Genomic DNA, 24,811 nt, shown 5'->3' on the forward strand with positions numbered 1-24,811 from the left:
CATGATTTGCATGATTTACTCCTTTGCTGTTGGCAGGAACTGCTGGGTGGAATATCCCACACAAAACACACATTCTCTCTGACGCTGCCGTCCATTTGACATGAAGCCTGACCTTTTCTTGCAGTAAATGATGCCAGGGAAAACAGCATTGTGCTCTGGTTACATGATGATTCTGTTTTTTCCCAACATGCACCTGACAGCTCCGGAGAGGTTTGCGATGGTCTGCCAGTGCTGTCTTCTCACTCTTCAGGTTATTGATGAATGCCAGAACCAGCACAAGGACCACTGAGCTAATTTAAGCACCTTTATCTAATCAATACGGTCATTCAAAAGACTAGAAAACAGCTCTGAAAAACAAATGGAATTCCGCGAAGAGGCATTTGCACATGAGATTGATTGTTTCAGCATTCTGCTATCTGAATACGGATATTATGTTCTGTGTAACAGAACAACAACAATAGTAATTATTAGTATTCCTAATCTCCTAACCCTAATTGTTTACTCTAAAGATAGCCAGATATCAGTTGATGTAAGTGCAGATCGACCAAGAGACAAGTTCCCTCTGTGATCGAATCTCATCAAAGAGCGATCTGTTGCCTGACCATACACTGCAGACCGGTTGCTGATAGATTTCAGCATGAACTCTATTAGAGCTTAGACTAGTGCTCCCGCCTCCACTACCTAGCTGGCCAATACCCTCAATCAGTCCCTCGCTGTCCACCTCCACCACCCGGATCTTCTGCTATGAGTCCTGGTAATTCAGCCAGTCAGCGCAGTCCGGCCGCATGCCGCTTCCACAGCCAGGAGCGTTCTGCACCTGAACAATAGTGCTGCACAGGTGTAGTACGCTCCCGGCGGCGGAGTGTGGCGGAGTGTGTGCATGCGCACTACACCAGACTGGCTCAAGTACCTGGACTCATAGCAGAAGATCCAGTTGGCGGAGGAGGACAGCGAGGGACTGATTAGCCTGAAGGGGGCTGGAGGAAGCCCCAGGTATGTATAAAACTTTAATTTCATCTGTCTCAGGTTTACTTTGTTACACAGTAGTACTATACTCTACATATGCACTCCCCACAGAGCTGCAGGGAATCCACTGAGAATGTTGTGCACATTGAACACAGAGGTGTTGTCTATCACCCATAAACCTGGATCAGATTGTGCACGAAGAATGTGTAATAGAGGAAGAATCTCCTCATTCCCCTGCAGTGTACCTGCACATCACTCTTACATGTACCCACAGTTACATTGCCTAGGTCCTGATAGATGTTCTTTGTTCCGGTCTGTACCTTTTACAAGTACTCTTACCAAGGATTAGTTTTAATCTATGACTAAAGGGAATAAATATGGCAGCCTCCATATCCTTCTCACTTCAGTTGTCTTTTAAAATTCCTAAGCGTTGGCAGTTAAGAGACGAATTTCATGTTACATACTTTCAATCAACAAGATTGTAATATGCAAATTAGAGGAGTTGGTGTCGGAGTCGGTGGAATCCTAAACTGAGAAGTCGATGTCGGTGGATTTTTGTACCGACTCCACAGCCCTGGTAATAGCGGCAGATAACACATTAGCACGGGGGGACACTGCACATGATCACGGAGGGGGTACACTTTTAAACTTGGAGGTAAACTTCAGAGAGTCCATTGGGTATGTCGTTCATCCCAATATCATATACTGTTACCGCCATGCACCCGATTAAGCACTTGCGACTGAGATTTCCCAGCATGTCTGATCGATCATTTTGACCAATTTAGGCCAGAAGTCATTCAAATTATTGATCGGGTGACCATAGTGCAGCACCGGTTGTTTTCTGATTTAATAAAATTATCGAATCAGAAGGTGGATTGGGCCGCAATAACCAGTGGTGTATGGGCATGTTAACTCCTCCCTACTACATCCCCTAACACTAACACTCCTAAAATAGCTCCTGCGTCTTGCTTGGCTAAGCACTATAGTCAGTACCTGGTGTTCACCAGCGCTGGCTCACCCAGAGAAATGTTCCACCGTAATATTTAACTTTGCCTGCCCATGCAGGTGCAGTAGCGGCTCTCTGCTCGGACGCAGTAGAGCAGACCCGATCGGGCTTAGCTAGTTCCGCTGGAGCCCGAGGGGAAGCTGATACTGAATCTGCACGATGCTCCTGACAAGCAGCGGCAAACATCTTCAGAGGTCCCACCACTGGATCCCCTCTGGTGAGGAGGACGGAGAAGCCTCTTTAAAGGGAAGGTCCAAGCAAAAAAAAAAAATGAGTTTTACTTACCTTGGGCTTCTACCAGCCCCATGTAGCCATCCTGTGCCCTTGTAGTCACTCACTGCTGCTCCAGTCCCCCGCTGGCAGCTTTCTGACCTCGGAGGTCAGGGCCACATTGCATACATTTTTACGCATTCCAGCTAGTGCAGGAACAAAAATTTACGCGTTGCACCACTAACGCGTAAAAATGTATGCGTTAATGTTCCTGCACTAGCGGGAATGTGTAAAAATGTACGCAATTCGGCCCTGACCTCCGAGGTCAGAAAGCTGCCAGCGGGGGACTGGAGCAGCAGTGAGTGACTACGAGGGCCCAGGATGGCTGCATGGGGCTGGTAGAAGCCCCAGGTAAGTGAAACTCATTTTTTTTTTTTTGCTTGAACCTTCCCTTTAAGATCCAGAGGCTTCCCCCTCCCAAGGTAACTAACCCCTCAGGGGCACTTTTTTCCCCTTTAGGTACACTTTAAACTTCCAATGTTCGTAGTATGACTTTGCTTGCATGCTGGGATGCTTTCTTTCTTTATTTGACTTTGATTTTGCTTTAAACTCTTTAAGCAAGCCCACCTGTTTGCCCAACAGGAAATGGATGGAAGATGAAAAAAAAATAAGGCCTGCGTCCACTTCGGTGTGATCTTCAAAGGCAAATATTGTAACTTGCTCATGAAATTACATAAGACAGAGCCATCATTGTGCCTGTCACCGTTTCCCACCCGCCGAGTCTGTTTTGTAAAACGCGGTGCCCGGTGCTAGGCAGCAGCAGAAAGTCTGGCACTTCAGCCCGTTACTCGCTTTATGGCAGCTATAAAAAAATAGATCGATACTTTTTTATTCCGCCATTTGTCTCAGCAGGAGAAATGTCTACACCGCTGCTCCTCTTTCATCCACCAATTTCTTAGTCAAAAAGCAGCAAGCAAGTTAAAGTGACAAGCCGCACCTAATCTGCTCCAACCGCATACATTTTTCATCAAAGCAGGGAGTTTAAAACAGATATGTCAAGCACTTAGCTGCATTTTATGCTAAGAAAACTTCAAATCTAGCTTTTCACAGGAAGTATAATCACTTTCACTCACCGATTCCTGATGTTACTTAAGGTGACGTGAGAGCAGAGCCCTGCCCAGCAAGCACAAATGGAAAGCCTTTGGAAGCAAAAAAAAAAATAAAAAAAAAAAAATTCACTATTCACTCATTCAATCAATTATTGCAAAGCACTGAGTGCAGAGGAACCAGCCATTCTGTCCCTGTTTTGAAACCAAGATGTTGATTCTTATCCATCCTTAGGGTGGCCATACATGGTACAATTTTTCATTTTTTTCGATTAGATAATTTAGTTCGATTATTCCGTTAGATCGAATATACAGATTTTTCCAGCATGTCTGATCTGATTTTTCTCGAAAAAACAGGATAATGGTTCGAATTTTTTGATCCAAAAAAAAAATATTTCCAACTTTCATTCGATTCGATGATTTAGATCGAATAACGGGATAATCGAACGTTTTTATTGTACCATGTATGGCCACCATTACTCATTCCTTGCCTCGTCAAGCAAGTAACAGCTGTTTGCTTTTATCTGCCACACAAGGTATCCTTACTATGTAATTTAACTTGCATCTGGCAGGTTCATCTCTTTTCTCCCTGCACCGGTTATTACATGAACGCAGAACGCCAGTAACTGTTTGTTCAGCAGCATTAACATGAAGCTTCCTTCCATTCCCAGATCCTTCAACGCATAGTTGATCAAATTAAAATGGCAGTTACTTTCCGGGTGACCTTCGTATAAAATCCTTTTTTAGCACTTAAAATAACTTCAATATTACTTTTCTCATCTTATTTTTAGTACTCTTTTTTTTAACTTGATGGGTTCTTAAAGGTTTTCTACCAGTAAAAAAATATGATAATTCATACGATACGTCTTGAGAATCAACCCTAAGGGAAGATGATTTTTGAGAAAATCTTCTCTGATATTAATATTATTTTTGCAGAAACCTTTGAAAACCTAATAAGCATAGGTACAAAAACAAGGTGTGAAAAGTATTCCTGAAGTTGAAACCTGAAAACAAACTTATGAGATAATTATGTGTTGTAGAAATATTATATAGAACCTTCCTGCAATCTCATATTCATAGTGTGACAAACAATCTAATTCATTCAACTGCCCCAAAAAAGAAATTAAGAAGATTTTAAGCAAACCTGAACTGAAACTAAACTGAGATAAACATTGTATCAATTCTCCTAAACCTATAACTTTTATGAAAACTAAGTTTGTATGTTGTCCCTGTGTCTATGCGGGTTTCTTCTGGCCGCTCTGGTTTCCTTCCACATTCCAAAAACATACAGATAAGTTAATTGGCTTCCCCCTAAATTGGCCCTAGACTACGCTACATATACTACACGCTACATAAGTAGACATATGACTATGCTGGCGCTATATAAATACTAGAAAATAATAATGAAAATCTCACATTTTTATATTGTGTGTGTGTTTTTTAAAGCTAAAAAAGAAAACGTTTAATGTTTCTGTTACCTCAGCTGAATGACACAGTCGTTTCTGTTCCAGAGCTAGCTTCAATCTATGAACTATTGACCTTTTTGATCTATTCCTTGCATTCAAAAGCAAGTCTTAAGCACTCACAAAATGCATTTTCCTTATGCAAATAAAATGTCCTGTTTATACACTTAAATTTGTGTCTTCTCTGAGGAAAGCCACCTCCTTTTTACGATTTTACTTTTTTTTTAATATTTTTTATTACTCCTGAGTGCATCTTTCCCCTGACTGAAGTCTGACTGGATTAGCAACATGCTTGTTTCAGGTCTGTGATTCAGATACTTCTGAAGGTCAGGGAGATCAGCAAGATGCCAGGCAGCTGATAAGGTTTCAATGGAAATAAATATGGCAACACCATATGCCTCTCAATTTAAAGTGGTCTGAAAGCCAGCATTTCTATTTTGCTCTAAAAGATTCCTCACAGCTTGAAAGCTACTATTCCAGAATTTTTTTTTTAGCAGAACATCACTGACATGGTTAAAGAACGCACTTTGTCCTGCTATTTAGCTTCAAATCTGTATCCAAACTGGAGATAATAGTATCTGTGTTTACATTCCAAAGTTGTTACAATGTGTGTAAACACAGTGTAACAGGTGAAAAGGAGCTCTCTGTGAAGCTCTCTGTGCTTCAGACACACACACAGTTCAGAATAGCTCATTAGAATATGTTAATATATAATAAAAATATGAAGAAAGGAGAGAGATGAGGCACTGTTTATGCAAAAAGAAATACCTCTTTTACACAGTGGGGGTGACGGAGGCCTGACAGCTGTTTCGCTTTAAACAAAAGCTTCCTCAGAGGCTAGTAGAGAGAGAACCAATAATAAAAAGCAGTTTGAATAAAATGCAATGACAGCTTTTAGGGCACGATAAACTACACTTTGGAAACTTATAATTTCAAATTTGTAAACTCAAAGTGAAAATAAACTGATGGAATCAGAAATTGTACCTGTATAACTAAATCTAAAAAGAAGTTTGCTTGCATCCTATGTGCTTATTTAGGTTTTAAGGATTATAAATCTAGGTTTGAAGGTTTAACTGTTTAACCGACATGACTGTAGTTTATTCAGCTTGTATACCGAATAATTATAGCCTATTGAACTTTTTATTTTTATCCTGCTATCAGAAGTGGTTTTAAAACCAAACAGAAGTTTTATGACATCTGATAGTTATTAGGGAGAATTAGGCTGCACTGCAGTAGGTCTTTGTTTGGAAGTGTCTCATTTTCTGAAAATGCATATTTCCTCTGAATGGCAGAAGCAGCAGTTACATAATATTTGTATTACAAAATTGTTTACCACCAGTATGGCCCATTTACCTATATTGTGAAAGTGCTTGGACAGTTGTTTTGAATTGTTGTTTCAGTTGTCACACTGAAAGCTGAAGAACTAAGATCTGCATGAGCTGTTTTAAAGTATGCCTGTAGGGGAAAAAAGGACGCCTCTGGATAATCTAGAGGCTTCCTCATCCCCTTAAACTTGTTATTCCAATGCTGAGACCCACCAGACCTCCTCGCCATGGGCTCGCCAACAGAGCAGAGCATTCGGGGGAACACTGTACTGACACTAGACTTGTATAACCATCTCAGCCAAGAAAAATCTAACCTCTATGTATAGCTCCATCTACAAAGCTCCCTTCAATATGGCTTCGCCATTTGCCACCAAGGACGGATATCTGGAAAGGCCACCAAGGTCCAGGCCTTGGGCGGCGGCATCCCAAATGGGCAACTGGACATGATATAGGGATTGCTTGCTACATAGAAAAGGCTGCAAATGGGGAGCAAAATATGAAAAGGGAAGCTGATGTCCAAGAGAGCTGTGCATGAAAGAGACGATCTGCAGAACAGGGATAATGCACATGGAAAAGAGGTGGCACATGGAATGGGAGGGGCGCTGCTGTACTTGGAAGGGGAACCCCAAAAAATGATAAATCCGGCCTTCTTTGCCACTATCCTCATTTCTAGATATTATTCCACACACGATGGGCTTGATTCACAAAAATGTGCTAAAGCTATGCGTGCTATGCGTTTAGCGCGCAATGTAATACACGTGAAGGTTTGCGCGCGTAAAGATTTATGTGTGCGTGCTAACGTAGGTTGTCGTGCGCACTTTGCCGCGTGAATCAAGCCCAATCTGTGCTAGATTTCATGTGGCAAAATCGAATGAGCGTACCTAGCTTCAAACACCGCCGCTTGACCAAAATTCAGAGACGGGAAATGTTATTAGATAAACAAGTCAGAATAGAAATGTCGAGGAAAACAAGAATTAACCAAACAACAACTGTCCTATTTCCCTAAGCGAGAATTATATCTTGATTACATTTTCATGTATGGTGTACAGCGTAAGAGAAACCTACAGAGAGAAGCGTTTGTAGATCATCCTTATACAACCTGTTGCATCGATAAAAGAGAGCTTTGTAAAAGATTATGGACTGTGTCATCCCGCAATGTGGGTTGCTAAGTGTGCAGGATGTGTCACTCAATAATACAGCATGCATTTTAAATTAACAACAGCAAAAGACTTTTACATTATTCAACAGTAACAATCTGATGTGAGTGGCATTAATAGCAATTATAAACTAAAGTCTATGTTCACAAGTTGAAGGGTAAAAAGCTCACATTCCGTCTACAGGAAATAAAATGAATCCTTTTAGAAACTTAAGTGATAAAGAGACATTAGCGCCGTGGAAACGGGCTTCATGTCCACAATTTTTCCTTTGTGTGTTGAAATGAATTTGAATTATTTGTTAGTGCTGTTGTTGTTCATTGTTATAGCCTAGCTGTAGACATTTTTTTTAGATTTGTACAGATAAAAGCAGTGGCGTAACTAAAGACAAAGACTTATATAGCGCTTTTCTCCTGGCGGACTCAAAGTGCCAGAGCTGCAGCCACTAGGACGCGCTCTATAGGCAGTGGCAGTGTTAGGGAGACTGGCCTAAGGTCTCCTGCTGAATAGGTGCTGGCTTACTGAACAGGCAGAGCCGAGATTCGAACCCTGGTCTCCTGTATCAGAGGCAGAACCCCTAACCATTACACCATCCAGCCCACTACAATTCATGACCCCCCAGCGAAACTTTGATGATCCCCCAAATGTTCACACACCTTTCCTTGCCTCCCCTTGGTGCCCTTCCTGGCTTTGGTATCTATCTCACAAGGGTCGTAAAACTAGTGTGGCCGTCATGATCTTCACAATCATAACAAATGTAGGCTCAAAAAACACCTGATCTGAAGTAAAGTCCTGTGTATCAGAGGAAGGGAAGGTTAGTAGTTAAGACCCCCCCCCCCCCCCCCCCACAGCTCTGGAACCCCTTGTGATCGCAGGGTCTGCTCCACTCCAGTTATGCTCCTGGATCAGAGTAAGGTACCAATCTCTTTCACTGGCTTAAAGAGAACCTGAACCGAAAATTTAAAGTCAAAATAAACATAATCACATCATACTTACCTCCTGTGTAGTGTACTTATCAATCTCTTTCTCCTCTCCTGCTTCCTGTTTGTCCACTAATATCAATGGAATTCTCTGTCCTCCATTTTGAAAATGGCCGTTACCCCATAACAGCTTCCTGGTGAGCACACTATTAAACTGTTATATCACCCACTTGAGCCATAGGGAAACATGGACGTTACCTTGAACATTCAGTTGTAACTGACAGCAGCTGAAATATAACTGTCAGCAACTGGTATATTTTAGTTCTGACAAAATATTGTCAGAACTGGAATGGATCTCTGTAAGAGGAAAATTGTAAGCTTCTGTTAGGAACTGATGGTGATGTAAGTATGTAATATTCATTTGCAGCTACATCATGTGTTTATTTTCAATAATTTTACTCAGTACAGGTTCCCTTTAATTTTCATCTATATTTCCACTGGGGAGCATGATCTACATGGGTCTACATGGCTGCATTCTACTCAGGTTCTGGACTGTCTGGTAAGGGACTTCACCCTGACCGTTCTGCTATGCCTACTCCTGTAAAGTCCTGTTAGGCATAACATTTATTTGAGGTGTGCAATAAATGTGTGAGGACCCCGGGCTGGAGTTCAACATTTCTGTTCTAGAGGCTTATTGGATCCTTCTACAGCCCAAAGTTCCAGCACAAAGTCGCTGTATACTTATTTGACTCAGCAAGTTGAATATTTTTTTTTTTTATTGGCTGTGGACTCAGCTGTGGATAAGTACATGTGCCAGTAAGGTCTGTGCTTGCCCAGTAGATGGAAGACCCAAACCTATATAGAACTAGGCTGAGTTCTTCTCATCATCTTTTTTTATCCTTTATTCTTACTGTAAGCGTTAAAGGACCACTTGTGAAAAAATGTAAAATTTTAAATAAATGTAAAGGCATACAAATAAGAAGTAGATTTCTTCCAATGTAAAATGAGGCATACATTAATTTTCTCCTATTTTCCTGTTGCTTACAGTAGGTAGTAGAAATATGACAGAACCGACAGGTTTTGACTAGTTCATCTCTTCATGGGGGAGTCTCAGCCTGGCCTTTATACTTTATAAAGATTTTCCCTCAAAAAGCATTTATACAAAGATGCTGACCAGCCTCCAGGCCCGCTGCACACTTTTTGGCAGTTGGTTGGTGCAACTGCCTTTCACTAAGTGCTTTGGAACATAAATAAAACCCTGAGAATCACCCATGAGGAGATGGACTACTCCAAAACCTGTCGGTTCTGTCAGACTTTTACTACCTACTGCAAGTGACAGCAACATAGGAGAAAAGTAATTTTTTAGTCATTTTACTCTGGAAGAAACGTACGGTAGTCCTTTTTTGTATGGTTTTTTTTTTAAGGATTCTTTATTTTTTTATTTTTCAACATATAAAAAGACATAGAATTACATAACATAAATTCTTATCTGACCTATTGGTACATGAAACATAAAGGGCTGGTCAGCCACCAGTGCCACCCAGCAGAGCATAGTATAGCCAACAATAGGGCAACATAAGTTCAACATCCAACAATGTCAAAGTGAATTCAAATATACCACAGCAGTATTAGCCTCTGTTATTTGCATAATTACGAGCCATCCAGCTTTAATTACCGTATTTATCAAAGTTGGGCAACCTGGCGCCCCTCGGGGATCATACAACCGGGCACCTGCTGTATTAAACAGTGAATGGCCTCCTTTCTCTCTTTTCCTGTCTGTGGGCTGATAGAAAGAAAGGGAAAATAAAAAAGGGGGACAGAAGGTCACCAGGACATGGTGAAAATGATATATAGAAAGAGAAAAGAAAGAAAAAGAAAAGGAAAGAAGGAAAGGAAAGAGAAAAAGAAGGAAGAGAAGCAGCCAGTGGGACGGAGAAGGGTACAAAACACCTCCCAGGGAGTATCCACGTCTCCTCCGTGAAACGTTAGGGGTTATGCTTTAGGAATCTTAGGCAGACATAATAGTGGAGTATTGTGGGGATTCCTTAAATTCGAACCACCAAAACCATGTTTTCCAAAATTGTTCCGACCTGTCATGTATGGTAGAGGTCAGGTCCTCTAGCTGGCAAATTCGGTCTACCTCTTTCAGCCACTACCTTATACCGGGTGGATCTTGTGACTTCCATCGTCTAGCTATCAGCGCCTTGGCTGCGTTAACCAGATGTCTGGTGAGAGATTTTTTATATTTTTTAATAGGTCATGAATTATGATGAAGGAGGAAAAAGTCTGGGGAGTCCGGAGGAAGAAAATCTGTCAACTTATGTATCTGAGTCCGTACTTCATGCCAATAGCTTGTAAGACTGGGGCAGGACCAGAAGATGTGCAACAAGGTACCAGAATCATGACCACATCTCCAACAAAGTGAGGAAGTGGTGGGGTACATCGCATGGAGTCTCGTCGGAGTGAAATACCAGCGTGTAAAGATTTTATATCCCGCCTCCTGACTGTTTGATGATATTGATGTTTTGTGAGCAAAGATTAAGATCTTCTCCCATTGCCGCGTTGAAAAAGAGGTGTTAAGATCAGATTCCCACCTCAGCTTCAACTCCGCGGTCGGTTCTTCTTTATCATTAAGCAGTGAATACATAAGTGAGATGGTTCCCTTAATTTAACCTGTCGCCATACATGTTTGTACAAACAAAGTGAGAGGTCTTCCCCAACTAGTTCTGGTGCCTTGCTGCAGTAAAAAATGTTTAAATTGAATCCAGCTCCAGTGATCCAAAGCAGAGAAATCCAATGTGTTCCTCAGATTAGATAATGGGAGCCTATTCTCGTTGGAGATCAGATGGTGAGCGCATAGCGGCTGAATGGTGCGCCAAGGAGAGTAACTCCGGGGATGCATTCCCAAGGGAAATGCTGGATTATTGAGAATGGGCATCAGGGGAGATGGCCAGGGAGATATGCATTTACGAGATCTATATTTAGTCAATATCTTGAGGGTGTGACCAACTAGTGTGGCTGCAGGGTCTAGTGTCCGTATGGATTGGGCTCGCCAGGGAATCTGGCGGAGACTTTCGCCCGCCAGCTCCTCTTCCATTTCCACCCATCTTTTTTGGGAAGAATGTCTGTGCCAGTCAATGACTCTTATTAAAACTGCTGATGCATAGTATAGAGTTGGATTTGGCACAGCCATACCCCCATTTCCTTAGGCGCGGTTTGCAATACATATTTCAATTTTAGGCTTTCGACCTCCCCAAATGAATTTAGAGAATTCCTTGGTTAGATGTTTGAAATACATAGCCGGGATGTGTATTGGAAGAGTTTGAAAGAGGTAGAGTAGACGGGGCATGATTGTCATTTTAATAATGCATGATCTCCTGAACCACGAAAAGTGGGGTTTATCCCATTGTCTGTCTTAAGTCTGTCTTAATTTGGTCCAGGGCGGGGGTAAAATTGGAAGCTATCAGATCTTTTGGGTGGGGAGTGATATATGTACCCAGATATTTAAGGACTTTAGGTGGCCATTTAAATGGAAAATTAGCTCGTAGAGTGTTATTTAGTGTACCAGAAAGGAATACCCCCATAGCGTCACTCTTATCATAATTAATTGATAGGTTAGAGAGTTGTCCATATGCCTGAAATTCTAATAATAAATTTGGTAAAGAGATATGTGGGTTCGTAAGATAAAAGAGCATATCGTCCGCATATGCTGCAACCTTATGCGAGGATTTCGTCAGATTCACTCCTTGAATATCTGGGTTATTTCTTATTGTGCATAGGAAGGGTTCGAGGGATAGTGCGAAGATCAATGGGGAGAGAGGGCACCCCTGCCTTGTCCCATTGTGGATGTCAAAAGAGTCAGGGGACAGGACTCCATTTGCTTTTACCCTGGCATTAGGTGAGGAATACAATGCCATTATACGTCTACACATTTTTCCTGATAGGCCAATGTGTTTCAAGGCACCTTCTATAAAGTCCCAGTCCGTATCCGTAGAGAGGAGTAGAATTGGGGTGGACTGGGACCTTGCCCAGTGCACGATATTGAGGGTGCGGATGGTGTTGTCTCGGGCCTCTCGGCTCGGGACAAAACCCACCTGATCTGGGTAAACTAGGTCAGGGAGAATATACGATAGCCTGTTAAGCAAGCATCTTAGAATACACCTTCAGGTCTACATTGAGTAATGAAATAGGCCTATAACTCTGGCACATGGAAGGATCTTTACCTTCCTTTGGCAGAACAGAGATATGTGCCTCCAACATTGTGGATGGGAAATCTAGGTTATCTTCTTGATTTTCAGAGATGGCATTAAATGTTTGTAGCATGTATGGGGCTAAGACTGCTTTAAATTTCTTATAGTATTCGGAAGTGTAGCCATCAGGGCCCGGGGCCTTCCCTGTGGGGAGTTGGGATAGTGCTATCAGGAGTTCATCTTCCGAGAGTGGTTCTTCTAAAGCTTCGATGTCTTCTAAAGACAAAGAGGGCATGCCTGACTTTGTCAGATATTCAGAGATTCTAGTTCGCTTAAGTTCTAAGGAGGACGAGTCATAGGAAGAGGGAAGGTCATATAGACTAGCTAGTATTCCCTAAAAATTTGCGAAATATCTTCATATTTGTGTACCAATTGGGAGTTTTTGTCTTTTATGCATGATATGTAATTCGCGGTTTGTTGTTCTTTTAAAGCTTTTGCCAACATTGACCCACATTATTGCCGAACTCATAAAAGGAGCGCCGGCATCTAAAAGCTGCATATTTGACTTTGTGAAATAGAGGTCCTCTAAGTGATTCTCGTTTACGTGTCAATTCCGACAAAGTCGAAGGGGAATTACTCCTTTTGTGTTTCGTTTCTAGTTCAGCGATGGATGAGAGTGTGTCCGCAATATCTCATTCACGTTCCCTCTTCCTTCTGGCCCCCTCTCTTATCAGAAGACCTCTAACATAACATTTATGAGTTTCCCACAGAGTTAATCGAGAGATATCTGCCTGTGCATTAAGGTGAAAAAAATTCCTCCATTTCTGCCCTCAGTTTTTCATAGACTTGTTTGTCCTCAATCAGAGAGTTATTCAATCTCCAGGAAGCGGGACCACGTCTGCAGTCTCCCAGGGAAACCTCCACCGTAACAGGCGCATGATCCGAAAGGGGCATGTTGCCTATACCAGGGGAAGCCGAAACCGAGAGGAGATTATGTGAAAGAAAAAATGTAATCGATCCTCGAATAAGTGTTATGAGGGTGGGAGAAAAAGGAATAATCCGCTGCAGAGGGGTTATGCAATCGCCAGACATCCACCAGTTGCATAGAGTGCAAAAGGGAGCGACACTTGCGTAATAGCTTCTGAGAGACTGGACACCTCCCCGAAGAGGAGTCCAAGGTTGGATTTAGCGTGAGGTTTAAATCTCCGCCCAGGAGGATACTTCCTTCCGCAAAAGTATGTAGTCTGGACAAGAAAGATTGTAGAAAATGAGACCTGATTTGTATTTGGCGCATAATAGGAGCCTATAGTTATCTTTTGGCCATGTATGGTGCCTTTTATTAAATTGAATCTACCCTGTGGGTCTCCATATTCATCAGTCATAACTAAAGGGGTATCTTTGGATATAAGTATCGATGTTCCCTTAACCTTAGCTTCTTGAGGGGGGCTACAGTACAAGGTTCTGTAATATTTATTGTAAAGTTTGGGTATCTTAGGCTGTTTGAAGTGTGTCTCCTGTAGACATACAATGTTGGCATGATCTCTGTGACATAGATTAAGAACTGCCGATCTCTTCTCCAGGATATTGAGACCCCTAACATTTAGAGATAGTAGTTTAAGTGACCGCTGGAATTTCGGATACTAGTGGACACTCCCCAGGTCCCGCATCCCCAATCGACCCACTGTTTAGCGAATAATTTGTTAGAAAGTCAGAGAAAGATAAGACAAAGAAAACTTATAAAATAATGCAAGACGCATGAAAATGCGTATTAAGTATATGAGGAGCCAAATAATTGGTGTAAAAAGATTGCTCACCCATATAGCTCGCCAGAATCTAAAATCCGGGCATTGAATTACTGCACCTAGGGGCCTCTTGGGCACCATTTTGTGATTGGCAATTCACACTGGGGTTAAGGAGACCGATGCAAGAGCCGTAGTCGCATGCTCCGGTCCCGGCCAAACGTACAATGCATAAAAATTGAAATGTCAACATATTAACCTCTATCCCCTAAAAATTTGCATAAACATAGAAGAGAACATGAAAAAGAGCATTTCAGTTTCATTGGTAGTTATTGTGACCTGCTACTGATTTTGCAGATATGAGCGCATTTACTAATATACATACGCATATGCAGATATAGCCCCTTCCCCCCGCCCACCCCGCCTCGAGGTCACCCAGGAGACACCAGAAGTAGTTAGAAGATGGGGGAGCCGTGGGATCCCCCGTGACCTCCCGGAATCATATTGCGTATTGTACAATCCTCTCCTCCCTCCACCCGGTACCACTCACCCCGAGAGAGCGCCATCAATATGCCCACATGTAGTGACATAAATTCAGAGCCCATCGTCTATATGGCGCAACGTCGATCATATTACCAGGGTAGCGCCTTTAGACACTCACTAGACCAGTAAAGCGGGATGAGGGGCACCGAAGCCCGTCCTCGCACCAGAGGGGGAACGTGAGGACAGGCAACCGCCACAACGCCCCCCCCCCACCCCCCCCGGGGCTGGAGCCCCCTTGTGGCACCCTTCCAAAGCCGCCGCCGGAGCAATATATGCATGTCACTGTGAACTATGAGATCTAAATCCCAAGGTGGAGAGGTTGGGCCATTAATAGTGTGAGTCTCTGGAGTGTGTTGCACCAGGGTACATTGAATGATTCAGTGTCCTCCGAGTAAAGGAATAGAGTAAGAGCTCCTTTACATACCATATTAATAGTGTCAGCGATATATTCATTGAAGATAGCACTCCCAAGGGATAAGTATCCTCCTGCGTAGCGGGAGGGGAGGCACCGGAGCCCATCATTGCACAAAAAGAGGGGGATCGGGGGGAGCGGGCCGCAGAACAGGCCACAGCCCCCTCCCCCCGACCCCCCGGCTAGGGCCCCCCGGTACCCCCCCAAAGGTCGCACACAAGATCCATTGAAATAGCATCATATATAAACAGTTAACACCATAGCATCCTCCTAAGAGACCTTCAGACCAAAATCATCAGTATTATCAGTCACTGAGACCCATTGTATGCAAGCTAGGCCCGCCAACACCCCCCCCCCCCCCCCCAAAATAACCATACTCAGGATAGCACACATACACAGCATCGGTATCTCCGGCTAGGTTCGCCATAGAATTCCCTAGTTAGTGAGAAGGCGTATAGCCACATATTTCGTTCCCTGGATCATGATCCCTCTCGTTAAGGGCAAGCGTGTCTCGCACGCATCATCGGGCAATCTAGGGGAGGCAGGTTCAGGGAAGTCTGTGAGCATCATTCAAAATAGCTTTGTCCGACGTGGCGAGGCACTAAAGTATGTTAAAAACATAAGGTCACCGGGGTCTACAGTCTCCAAGGCAGCATACGGCAGGGCGAGGAACAGGGAAAGGGGCAAACAGTACATCAAATATTAGCGTTGTTTGCGTGGTTTCTGCGGCCCGTAGAAGTCCATGGTATCCGGGTTCCAATCAGGGACCGCCACTGTGGGAATGTCCATCACCCGGAAAAATTCCGGCAGATCTTTAGGGTGGCAAACCGTGAAAGATTGAGTGCCTTTCTTTATCATCAATTGAAAGGGGAATCCCCATTTGTAAGTGATCTCATCCGAGGGGAACGACTGCAGTAGGGGCTTCAGGGCACGACGTTGTGCTAACATGGAGGGAGCCAGATCTTGAAAAAGGGACACTGTCACACCTTGCCATTCTAGATTCCCCTTCTTCCTCGATGCCCCCATGATCTGTTCCTTCTCCTGGTAATTATGCAGTCTACAAATGATGTCTCGGGGCTGATCCTCTCTTCCAGGTGCCGCTCGAAGAGCTCTGTGAGCTCTATCAAATTTAAGCTTCTGATCCGCCGGTCTATTGAGCAAGCTGTTGAAGAGAGTGCGTAGAGTAGGGATGATGTCTTCAGAGGATACCCGTTTGGGGACGCCCCTCACTTGTACATTATTCCGCCGTCCCCGGTTCTGCATATCCTCCATCTGTGTTCGCATGGAGCGGGTGAAGGAGGCCTGTCGCTCGCTATCTTCTCGTAACTTCGCTACTTCAGCCTGCAGCGAGACCACGCTGCCCTCCACAGACGTAACCCGGTCTGATAGGCCAGAGAGGTCTGCGTGGATGGCGGCAATCTCCGACCTCGTGGAGGACACGATTCTTTCGGTCTGTTCCTCCATGTCCTGTTTGGTGGGGAGCCCTTTGAGGAACTTCCAGATATCCTCCAGGTTAGTGAGGGCAGACGAGCCCGATTTCATAGAGCTTGATGCAGCCGGGGGCTGAGGCGCCGGGTCCGCCATATTGGAAGCAGCTGGGGCCTCGCTTAATGCCTGGAAGTATCTGGTCAGGGGCCTCTGCGATGTTGTAATAGGGCACTGCTGGGCCGAGTCACCCTTCTTGGCTCTTTTCATCCCACTTCGAGTGAAAAGGGTAGAGGTTTAGAGCCTATTTGAGCTGAAAAAGCATTCACATGGCCGGGTGCTAAGCTGGAGAACGTCCTCACTCTTCCATTGCAGGCTCCGCCCCCCCTTTTTTTGTATGTTTTTAAATATACTAAATATTACATATTTAATTAATATTACATATTTAAAATTTTACGATTTTCACTATAGTAGTCCTTTGAGAATCCACGGCTCAAGTGACAGTTTCTCTGCAGTCAGACTGCAGTGGGATTGTAGTGTAGCTTTCATTGATATGCAGCTGAGAAACAAAATCTGAGAGTAGAGAAAAGGTTATTGAGCTTAATAGTTGAAGATTTTTGGGAGCTGAAAAAATTGTAATTTACCTGATACAGTAAATACTGACAGTGTTGATCGGATACCTCATTATCCTATTCGAGTTTGGTCGAATTCGGATAGTATACTATCCAAATTCACTCGAAGTTCGATATTCGAGTTAATCGAATTTCCGATTCAAACTCGGATATCTGACGTCACTATCCGAGTCTGTATTCGAGTAAAATATTCGAGCTGGCCTTAAATAGCTTTTAAAACTTGTATTGGAGGTCAATGATGCATGAAACCACCTTTTTTATGAAGAAAAACATCAAGTGATTATGTGGTGGTGTAGTAGTTATAAAAAAAGGTATCAAAAAAAGTAAATTAACTTCATGAAAAGTGTTTGCATGAGAAGGTGTGTCCAAAATGGTTGTAAGTTGTAAGTCTTCATTTACGTCGTCTTCATCTTCTTCTTCTATATCTTCTTCTTCTATATCTTCTTCTTTTTCTTCTTCTTCTATATCTTCTTCTACTCGAATCTTCTTCATCTTCTACTTCTTGTATCTTCTTCAATTATCTTCTTCTTCTTCTTCTTCTATATCTTCTTCTTCTTCTTCTATATCTTCTTCTTCTTCTATATCTTCTTCTTCTTCGTCTTCTTCTTCTTCTTCTTCATCTTCTTCTTCTATATCTTCTTCTTCTTTCTTCTTCTTCTTCTTCCTCTTCTTCTCTATCATTATATTAGGTGTCTTGGTTTTCCTTTCTTTTGTAATATTTTTTTTACTTCATTTGTGGAAATATTTTATTTTAATAACACCATAGTTATATTTGTGTTGATGGCATAATAGGTACTAGTGGCACATTGCAAGCCACAGCGCCTTTTTCTGTGTACCCTGGCGGTGGTAAAACACAGACATCAGCAGGAGGAGGAAGTAGTTGCAGCTATTGTAGTGTGGTAATAGCTAGTTGGAGAGTGGGTGGCAGCGGAAAATAGTTCTTCTTCTGTTCTCCCTGGCAGTGGTAGCAGCACACAGACAGCAGAAGCTCAATGCAGCTACAGGAGGAGGAGTAGTGTGTGTCAGGCAGTGTGATGTGACTGACATAATAGGCCCTGGTTCCTAGCGGTGGTACCAGGGCCGTAAATGAACATCATGAGGTTCCAGAAAGCGGTCGTGAAGCCCACATTGTGTCCAATACACAATTGGGACAGCACAGTTTTCAACCCGGACACCTCTAAAATAATTTAATTTTTTTTTTCAAAATAATGCAGCTATTTGTGAGCGTAAATAGCTGGTAGCGCATGGGCAGCAGCACCCTGTAATGTGTTCCCTGGCAGTGGAAACGTACAGACAGCAGGAGGAAATACAGCAGCAGGCAGCGTGAGGAGGATGAGTGTGTGGCAGACTAGCAGCAGGCAGGAGGGCAGGCAGCGAGACATAATAGGCCCTGGGTCCTAGCGGTGGTACCAGGGCCGTAAATAAACACCATGAGGTTCCAGACAGCGGTCGTGAAGCCCACATTGTGTCTAATACACAATTAGGACAGCACAGTTTTCAACCCGGAAACCTTTAAAATAATTTAATTTTTTTTAAATAATGCAGCTATTTTTGAGCGTAAATAGCTGGTGGCGCATGGGCAGCACCACCTTGTAATGTGTTCCCTGGCAGTGGAAACATACAGACAGCAGGAGGAAATACAGCAGCAGGCAGCATGAGGAGGATGAGTGTGTGGCAGACTGGCAGCAGGTGGCAGGAGGGCAGGCAGGGAGACATAATAGGCCCTGGGTCCTAGCGGTGGTACCAGGGCCGTAAATAAACACCATGAGGTTCCAGACAGCAGTCGGGAAGCCCACATTGTGTCCAATACACAATTGTGACAGCACAGTTTTCAACCCGGACACCACTAAAATAATTTAATTTTTTTTTTCAAAATAATGCAGCTATTTTTGAGCGTAAATAGCTAGTGGCGCATGGGCAGCAGCACCTTGAAATGTGTTCCCTGGCAGTGGAAACATACAGACAGCAGGAGGAAATACAGCAGGCAGCGTGAGGAGGATGAGTGTGTGGCAGACTGGCAGCAGGTAGAAGGGCAGGCAACGAGACATAATAGGCCCTGGGTCCTAGCGGTGGTACCAGGGCCGTAAATAAACACCATGAGGTTCCAGACAGCGGTCTTGAAGCCCACATTGTGTCCAATACACAATTGTGACAGCACAGTTTTCAACCCGGACACCTCTAAAATAATTTCAATTTTTTTTTCAAAATAATGCAGCTATTTTTGAGCATAAATAGCTGGTGGCGCATGGGCAGCAGCACCTTGTAATGTGTTCCCTGGCAGTGGAAACATACAGACAGCAGGAGGAAATACAGCAGCAGGCAGCGTGAGGAGGTTGAGTGTGTGGCACACTGGCAGCAGGCAGGAGGGCAGGCAGCAAGACATAATAGGCCCTGGGTCCTAGCAGTGGTACCAGGGCCATAAATAAACACCATGAGGTTCCAGACAGCGGTCGTGAAGCCCACATTGTGTCTAATACACAATTGGGACAGCACAGTTTTTAACCCGGACACCTCTAAAATAATTTAATTTTTTTTTTCAAAATAATGCAGCTATTTTTGAGCGTAAATAGCTGGTGGCGCATGGGCAGCAGCACCTTTTAATGTGTTCCCTGGCAGTGGAGACACAGACAGCAGGAAGAAATACAGCAGCAGCAGGTGTAATGTGTGTGTGGCTGTGTGCCACTTCATGTCCCCCTCTTGCCGACAACAGGGGCCAGGAATTCGCCTTCCACCTAAGCCTGGTTCATTTTGAGAAACGTCAGTCTGTCCACAGACTTGTGAGACAGACGAGATCGCTTCTCAGTGACGACTCCACCGGCTGCACTGAAGCAACGCTCTGACAGTACGCTGGAAGGGGGGCAGGAGAGCACTTCCAGGGCGTACTGCGCAAGCTCGCTCCAAATAGGTGCTTGACCCAATACTCCATGGGATCAACAGGGGCAACGCTGTGAAGCCCGCTAAAGGACCCCATGTAGTCAGCCACCATGCGGGTCAAGCGCTGTCTGTGACTGGAGAAGGATGCTGCTGCAGGCACCTCCTCTCTAGTCCCTGGCAGCTCTACACTCATGCAGAGCTCGTTGGTCAGAGACAGCAGGTCTGTGGTGTGCGTGCGCTTGCTGCTGGTGGATGCAGGCACCTGCCGCTGCCTCTGTGCTGGCTGGACAGTGGGGGTGGATGGCTGAGGGAAGGCTTCCTCCAAGCGCTCAACAAGGGACAGCTGCAAATCCCTCATTTGTTGCGCACGGTCTCCTCCTGCAGGCAGGAACTGGCTGAGCTTCCCCTTCAGACGTGGGTCCAGCATCATGCAGATCCAGATGTTCTCCCTCTGATTCATCTGGATGACCCTTGAGTCCTTGCGCAGGCACCTCAGCATGTGCGCTGCCATTGGGAAGAGTCTGGCCACGTCTGCTGGCACATCATCGGCAGCCCCAGAGCCGACAGTGCTGTCCTCCTCATCCTCTGCCTCCTCCACCTCATCCTCTCTCACCCCCGCACCATTCCAGCTGCGCTCTGCTGCTCCCCCTCATCAGCAGCAAGGTCAGGGACCTCCACGAACTCCAAGCCCTCCTCCTCAGAGGTGGCCTGTGAAGCTGCCTGCAGCTCCTGCTGGTCCAAGGCTGCCGCTCCCTCTTCCAGCAGTGCATACAGGGCCCTGTCCAGCACACACACCATGGGGACCCACTCGCACACCATTGCATGGTCCCTGCTTACCATGTTGGTGGCCTGCAGGAAGGGTGCCAGCACTGAGCACACCTGCTGCATGTGCCCCCAGTCCTCCGTGGAGATGATGGACGGGAGGTTGGTGGTGGCACGCCCAGTTGCAGTGATGACGGCAACTGTTGCACGTGCAACGTACTGGCTGACATCCTGCCTCTGTTCAACCAGACGCTCCAACATCGCCAGGGTGGAGTTCCAGCGAGTTGGAACATCGATCATGAGCCGGTGCTGTGGCAGGCGCAGCTCCTTCTGCACCTCTTCCAGGCTCGCTACGGCTGCAGCCAAGTGCCGGAAATGACGCACAACCTTCCTTGCCGCCTCAAGGAGTCGGTCCATTCCCTGGTAGGTCCGCAGGAACTTTTGGACTACCAGGTTCAGGACGTGCGCCAGGCAGGGGATGTGGGTCAGGTCTCCCCTGCTGATTGCAGGAACCAGGTTTGCCCCATTGTTGGACACCACCTCTCCGACTCTGAGGCCTCTGGGGGTCAGCCAATTCCTCTCCTGCTCTCGGAGTTTGGCCAGGACATGGTTTGCCGTCAGTTTGGTCTTCCCCAGGCTGACCAATTCCAGCAGCGCTTGGCAGTGGCGGGGCTTCACGCTGCTGCTGAGGCGGGGGGTTTGGGCTGGTGTGCCGGAGGATGGAAGTGGATCAGAGGAACCTGCTGCAATTCCGCTGAGCCTGCATGGTGGCACCACCCACTGCGTTGTTGCTGCTGCTGCTGCTCTGACAGTGCCCGATGCTGCTCCCCCCTCCTCACCCCCTTCCACTAAGCTGACCCAATGCGCGGTGAAGGACAGATAGCGGCCTGTCCCAAACCGGCTGCTCCACGAGTCCATGGTGACGTGGACCCGTTGACCCACCGCGTGATCCAGCCCTCTCCCGACATTGGCCATCACAGAGTGGTGAAGTGCAGGGATGGCCGTGCGTGCAAAAAAATGTCGGCTGGGGATTGGCCAATCGGGGGCTGCACACATCAGGAGCGCACGCATGTCGCTCCCCTCCTGCACAAGGGAATAAGGCAGGAGTTGGGAGCACATGGCCGGTGCCAGCAAGCCGTTCAGCTGACGCACGCGACGGATGCTGGGAGGCAGAACCTTGACCACCCCCTGGAAGGTGTCGCTGAGCAGGGTCTGGCGACGCCTTTTGCTGGCACGGGAATCACTGGAGGGAGCAGAGGAGGCCACTGAGGACTGGCTGCCAGAACAGGCCTCAGTGTCGGCGGCAGGAGTTACAGAGAGAGGAGGAGCAGTGCGTTTCTGACGCACTCCTGCTGGTGCTGCTGGAGGAGGTGGAGGAGGGCGGGTGGCTGCTGCCGACGGCTTCGCAGTGGTGGCGGGTCTGCCACTGCCACTGCCAGCTTCCTTCAACTTCATGAACTCCTCATGCTCATGAAAGTGTTTCCCTGCCAGATGGTTCACCAGAGAGGTGGTGCCGTACGCAGAGGGCTCCTTCCCTCTGCTGAGCTGCTGGCGGCACTGCTTGCAGGTGGCATACTTGCACTCCACATATGGCAGGGTGAAATAATTCCAAATTGGGGAGGTGAAGTTTCCCCTTCGGCTCGAAGGTGCTGCTGCCGCTGGTCTCCCTGTGGTGGTTGGGGGGGTTTCTTGGTGCGGCTGGTGGCACTGGCAGAACTCTCCGGATCAGCACGCTGTGTGGCCTGCATACCACGCCCACTTCTGATCCTGCCTATGTCTGCGATGCTGATCCTTCAAGCAAGGCCCGCAGACGCATCCTCCTCCTCCTCAGAGCTGATGACATCCCCAGGATCTGCCACCCAGTCTCTGTCCTTCACCCTGTCATCATTATCCTCCCCCTCCGCAAACATGTCCTGCTGGGATGACCTCACAAACTCCCCTTCTGCATGCATGGGCTGATGGACACTCACCACTGTCTGACTGTCCAAAGCATCATCCCCCAAAGTGCCCATCAGCATTTCTTCCTCCTCAAATTCTGCCGCAACAGCACTCCATACCCTCGCTGTGTTTGGGGTAAAGAAGGTGCTGAGTGACAGGGTGCAGGTGTTGCTCGCTGGGGCTGGAGAACTGCACTCCTCCTCCTCCCCAGGCAGTGCTGGGCGGCTGCTGCTGCTCTTGCGAACAGGAGTGGTGGCGGGGGTGGAGGACTCGGTTCCAGAGCTAATGGTGGCCTGCTCATCCACCATCAGTTCCACCACAGAGTCTGCATCCTTCTCCTCAATAGGACGGCTACGAGCTGGCGGTGGGAGGAACATCTGCGCCACACGCTGCTGCGTCTCTGCAGCGTGACTCCCAGCTGTTGGGCGGCCAAGGCGTCCACGACTAGTGGCTAATGGCTGAATAGCCACTGGTGCAGACGCAGAACATGCATGGTGGTGGTGGCGCGGCTGCCACGACCTCCTCTCTTGCCGATGCCCTTGCTGCCCCTGTCCAAACCGCGGCTGCCAGTGCCAGACATCGTATATTTTTAAGATTATACAAATGAAAAAAAAAAGTTATGTATGTAAAGGCGGGTGGGACAAGTGGGGTACTTTAATGGGGTGGGACTGGTGGTGGTGGGTGTGTGAGGTGACGGACAGGTGTACTCTACAGCAGAGATCGGTGTAGCGCTAACGAGAGAGTGCGCAGTGCGCACACAAAGACCCTAGCTGACATTGATTGATGGTGTCCCTATACACAGACTAGAGTAAAGTACAATTCAGCGAATACACAATACAAGTAATGTAAACAATAGGATGGGTGTAGCTCTAACGAGAGGGTGCGGACAGCGCAGGCGTGCACTGCGCACACAAAGACCCTAGGTAACGCGGTGACGGACGGTCCCTATACACAGACTAGAGTACACTACAGTACTAACTAAACAATAGAAGAATCTAGCTAAACAATAGAACAGGTGTGACTAGATTACAGAGAGCAGATACAGGACAGGTATAGCAGTAAAGCTGGGCCTTGCTAACTACAAAATAGTACAATAATCTATCTAACACAGAAGTAGTACAGTAGAGTAGGACAGGTGAGAGCACAGGTAACTAGAGACTAGAGCACAGAGCAGGGCAGGCTGCCTTGCCTAGGCACAGGGCCTAGCTGCTGCAGCTGCAGCAGCACCAGTGACAGTCTCCCTCCCTAGTCCCTAATCACACAAACTAAACTGCCTAAAATACAATCTATCTACAATACAAAGCAATACAGGTGAATATCAAGTGTTGGGCCTGGTGCACACCAGAGGAGTTTTTCTGAGCGTTTTGAGTTTTTAAATCTGCTGCTAATGTTATCCTATGTGTCTGTGCACACTGGAGCAATGAGGTTTTGTAAAAAAAAACCATAGCATTACATTGGGAAGAGCTTTTAGAGGTTTCAAAAGCTCTTCCCAATGTAATGCTATGGGATTTTTTACAAAACCTCATTGCTCCAGGGTGCACAGACACATAGGATAACATTAGCAGCAGATTTAAAAACTCAAAACGTTCAGAAAAACTCCTCTGGTGTGCACCAGGCCTTGGAGTGTAAAAACGCTTGGTATATTGAACAATAAATGCACTACTGGCACAGACAAAAAGCACTGGAGCAGTCTCTAAGTACAGTCAGTCAGTAAGTCACAAGCAGGACGAGTGAGGCAACATGGCGCCCGCTATTTATAGAGGGGGGCTTGGCCAGGCTCCCCCTCTGTGATTGGCTGCAGTCAGAGGGCTGGGAGCCCTCTGATTCGCTTGTGAGGACTCGAGGTGACGTCACCCGCTGATGACGCTATCCGAGCTCGGATAGCTCGGATATCTTCGGATAGCTGATTGCTATCCGAATGCGCTCGGATAGAACAGCCCGGATAGCTAATACTATTCGAGCTCGGTATTCGAGCTCGAATAGTGAAAAAAGAGCTAGGATATCCGAGTATCTCGGATATCCTAGCTCGAATGAGCATCAGTGAATACTGATATCCTCCATATTTAACTTTTATATACCAAAAAAAAAAAAAAGTCTGAGATTTCAGGAAAGTCCTATTTAGAACTAAGCCAGTTCAGTACAAAGG

At 45.9% G+C, this 24,811-nt stretch overlaps 1 protein-coding gene and 1 long non-coding RNA gene across 13 annotated transcripts in view; one reads left to right on the forward strand and one right to left on the reverse strand.

Annotated features, from left to right (window-relative positions):
* MTUS2 (microtubule associated scaffold protein 2) overlaps nt 1-24,811 on the forward strand; it is a 737,980-nt gene that overhangs the window by 452,986 nt on the left and 260,183 nt on the right. The gene's annotated exons all lie outside the window — the stretch shown is intronic.
* Nucleotides 3,316-5,807, reverse strand: LOC137545609 (uncharacterized). The gene is made up of 3 exons (XR_011026067.1): nt 5,736-5,807; nt 5,520-5,588; nt 3,316-3,381 (listed from the first exon to the last, which is right to left on the reverse strand). It is a non-coding gene; the product is annotated as an uncharacterized lncRNA (long non-coding RNA).

Source organism: Hyperolius riggenbachi, chromosome 2 (assembly GCF_040937935.1).
Source record: "Hyperolius riggenbachi isolate aHypRig1 chromosome 2, aHypRig1.pri, whole genome shotgun sequence".
Classification (NCBI taxonomy): Eukaryota; Metazoa; Chordata; class Amphibia; order Anura; family Hyperoliidae; genus Hyperolius; species Hyperolius riggenbachi.